The sequence below is a fragment of the Sinocyclocheilus rhinocerous genome, unplaced genomic scaffold, assembly GCF_001515625.1.
Source record: "Sinocyclocheilus rhinocerous isolate Xijiao unplaced genomic scaffold, SAMN03320098_v1.1 scaffold1285, whole genome shotgun sequence".
NCBI lineage: Eukaryota > Metazoa > Chordata > Actinopteri > Cypriniformes > Cyprinidae > Sinocyclocheilus > Sinocyclocheilus rhinocerous.
In genome coordinates this window covers 499,101-503,396 of record NW_015645559.1, presented here as the reverse complement: position 1 = coordinate 503,396, position 4,296 = coordinate 499,101, and positions in this window count along the sequence as shown.

The window sequence follows — 4,296 nt, the reverse complement described above, 5'->3', positions numbered from 1 at the left end:
CTACCTACAAGGTAAAAAATATATATATTTTTAGAATTTCTAGCTGTAAAAATATTAAAACATAAAAGTACATGACTCTAAGATGTACTACATTTCAAGCAATCAATATAGCACCATGAAATGTGAAATAAATATCTTTTATTTATTTTCATCATCATTAGCAACACTTTACAGAGTGCCAGCCGTCATAGACAATCTCATGATGTCATCCTGCAAGTAGGCCGATCAGTCCTGCCATCAGCAGACCACAGAGCCCCGGTGGGCCTTTATGATGCCAATCATGCTTCGAATTTTGAGTTAAAAAAACAGAAAATAAAAATATATATATAAAAAAAATATGCGTACCACTGATATACAGATTTGATATAAACAGGCTTATTGGTCACAAACCAAATTGAATTATAAATAGAGAAAATTGTTATTTTAAATTATAATTATATTTTACAATATTGATCAAATAAATGCCACCTGGGCGGGTATCAGGAACATCTTTCATAAATAAAAAAAATAACAACTTACAGACCACAAACTTTTGCATGCTATATGGCTACAAGGTAAAAAATATATATATTTTTAGAATTTCTAGCTGTAAAAATATTAAAACATAAAAGTACATGACTCTAAGATGTACTACATTTCAAGCAATCAATATAGCACCATGAAATGTGAAATAAATATCTTTTATTATTTATTTTCATCATCATTAGCAACACTTTACAAAGTGCCAGCCGTCATAGACAATCTCATGATGTCATCCTGCAAATAGGCCGATCAGTCCTGCCATCAGCAGACCACAGAGCCCCGGTGGGCCTTTATGATGCCAATCATGCTTCGAATTTTGAGTTAAAAAAACAGAAAATAAAAATATATATATAAAAAAAATATGCGTACCACTGATATACAGATTTGATATAAACAGGCTTATTGGTCACAAACCAAATTGAATTATAAACATGGCTTTTCTCATACAATAGACAAAGAGGACAAACAACAGATAGAAGTTCTGTACCAGATAAGTGTACTGTCTAAAAAAAAAAACGTACATTTCATTTCAAAGTTCTAAACTTCTTTTGTTTTTGTCTTTTTTTTAATTACTTTTCTGTCATCAGTTGTACAAGGCGCAAGGCATTAAATGCGCTGGCAATAATCTCACTCAACCGGCACACAGAAAAGAAGTCTCTTTGAAACACAGACAGTCAAAACACACTCAGACGATATATAACACTCACACGAACAAATACAAAGTGCATTCATGACCCTGGAGTGGCAGAAGTGGCGTGTTTCGCTGACGAATCCAGCCTGTTTGAGTTAATGGAAAACTTCCTGTAATTACTTTCATAAATAAACAATGCATTCTGCAGCGATGGAACTCTATTGTTAAACTGGAGAGATATTTCGAAGAAGAAAAATCCAACAATTTATATACAGGCAAATAGTTGAATGATGCCACCTAGTGGTGAAAAAAATCTGACATTACATTCCAGTAGGAAGATTCTCAATTTGCTTTACAACAAACTCCGGCCAGGATACCAGTCATGTTGGTCCAAGTCAGTTTCTTTGGCACCAGTCAGCATTTAGACATTCGGCTCTCATTTTCTAACTCTGAATTGACATAAAACCAGACATCATTTGTCTGTTAATTTCGCAAGTGTGTTCGTTTGAGGAACGAGTTGCGACATAACAGTGGCAATGAATTGACCACAGACGAGAGCAGACTTTACATCAGTGAGTGACCATGTGACCAACCTAACTAACAAGGCTGGTAACCAGGGTAACCGTTTTATCTCATATCCGCTTGAACAGAAAACAAGCATTCAGATCGCACGTCGCTTACAAACACACAGAATGATGTGACGAACACTGGCAAAAGTATTAAAATCAGTGTAAAAATCATGGTCTCAAAATGTGCAAACATTTCAGCATCAAAAAGAACATTTTAACAGTACATACATTACAAACATACACTGCCTACTTTTCGTGTAGTATTAGAGTAATGCTTAAATGAAAATAAATGTGGCTTTAGTTCTACGAACTGGCACTTTAAAACTCTACAGACCAGGAATTTTGCTCATTATACCGGGTGCGGAGAAATTCCTTCAAATACTGCCACAGCAACCCAGGGTTGCCATGGCGGGCCCAAATCACATGCCATTATACAAGAAAAGAGTTTAAAAAACAGCTGCAAGGGGTAAGAGCAAACAAAGTGGGCCTGCCCATGTTTAAATGACTGAAGGGGGCCTCGGATAGAGAACTGCTAATACAGTAGGTCTATTGTGTGAGCGGGTCTTCCATGTCCAACACTCCCAGATATCATGATCCGGAACAGCCGCATGAAATCATTCCGAAGTAACTCTACACAATGGAGGTAGACTTTCTTAGTCACCAACAGAAAACTGTAAACGTTTGCTTGGAGTGTAATCATACCATCTGAAAAACGAGTACCACATGCAGTCTCATTGCTATAGTTACTCTTACTGACAGCAAACTGACAGCTAGTTTCTCTCATTTTAATCACAATCTATCGGCCCGGGGTAGTTTACGCTGCTACAGTTACAGCGTTCACACAGAACGAGTTCTTGCACTGACAGAGCTAGACTGATCACATTTGAAAAGAATGATTATAGATGTGTTCATTGTTTTAAAATGAACAATGAGCCACGGACACATGGGTCAATGATACATAGTAGCATTCATGATTCTTTAAAAAAAAAGTATGTTTTGTTCTCATGTTGGTTTCATATGAGTTGGTGTTTAATAACTTTACTTGAATACAATTGAGTGTACATTTTAATCATTATTTAAAAAAAATAAATACATTTTAAGTAAAAAAGATTATATTTTTTATTACATTACATTTTTATTAATTAAATTAAATTAAATACGTTTTTTGGGGTACTAACACTACATGATATTTTACAACCTAAACTAACCAGTCATAAAAATAGGTACTGTCATACATTTTCTAATATTTTAAGAAATGGGTTTGCAGGGGCCCTGTATACGAGCATCATTTCCTGATTTAAGTTTTTTTCTTGCGACTATCAGCTTGATAGTTTTAGCCAGAATTTGATTTAGCAAACAACAGTTCAAAAGTTAAAAAGAAGTATTGGTAAAGTTTTCAAATAAAATAATAAAAGACTAATAATAAATAATTAAAAATAATTGTTTTTATATTCATCTTCAGTCACATTGCTTAGGGTTTTCTTTCTTTTTTAAAAAATGCTTTTATTGAAGCTTTTTTTCTTCGTTATGATATCAGGACAGTTATTACCCTGACAAATCTGATATTATGCTCCAAATGCTCCTTTAAAAAAAAAAAATATTATGATTATGGCATACTGTCATTGACCCACATGTGTAAAACAAATGAACAATTCACAGAGAGAGAACGCAAGAGCGTGTCCTGTGTGAACGGACCACAAGTATGAAGCTTATTCTTATTCTCAGGTCACTATAAGTATGCAATAGGAAATCGCTGCTTAAATTTTAATTGTGTTTCCATTCTATGATTATTAAATTAACATAAGCATATGCTAACTCACTAATACCATACTCTCATAATTAGGAGGGGAAGAATAAATAGCTTTCTAATTAAGAACGGCAGATTGTGACACAAGGAATGAAGAAAACAAACCTAATGGATTAAGGAGGGAGCGAGGGTAACCCCAAAAGGTACGTTATCACCTACGTCTGAAGGCAGGCACTATAGCACTATGTGGAGGAGAGATCTTTGAATGAGTCTTGAACAGCAATGTGACCGCTCACTAAAATATTCAGAAGCGTTCACTAGCAGAAAGTGTGTAACCAAGTGCTTGACAAAGAGTGTGAACGGGTGAAACGTCCTGTCCCAAGGCATCGTGGGATAGTGAGGTTAATTTATAGGCAAACCGTTAGTACTGTCAAGTGCTGAGTATTGTTAGGATTTGTGAAATTCTGCATATTCTAATAGAAATACATTAGAGTGAAGATGACTTCTGATGAATTGGAACATCAGACGTCTGGTATGGAAAATATCAGCAGAACGGATCCAGGTTGTGTAGTCGTCACTAGAAATGCACTTACAGTGTCAACTTTCATATTGAGAGCAATCCGTTTCTCTATTCAACTCTAAAAAATTCTCCGAAAAGTCCGAAATTCTCGTCCGAAATTTTCGCACGTTAAAAAATAACTACGACCTCACGTTGTGTCAATCACGTTTCCATACTGCCTCCGAAACATTCGTCCGTCATTAAAAAAAAAAAATTTGGATCAGGTTCGATTTTCTGCGTTTTCGCATCCGTAGCAAGTATTTTGATA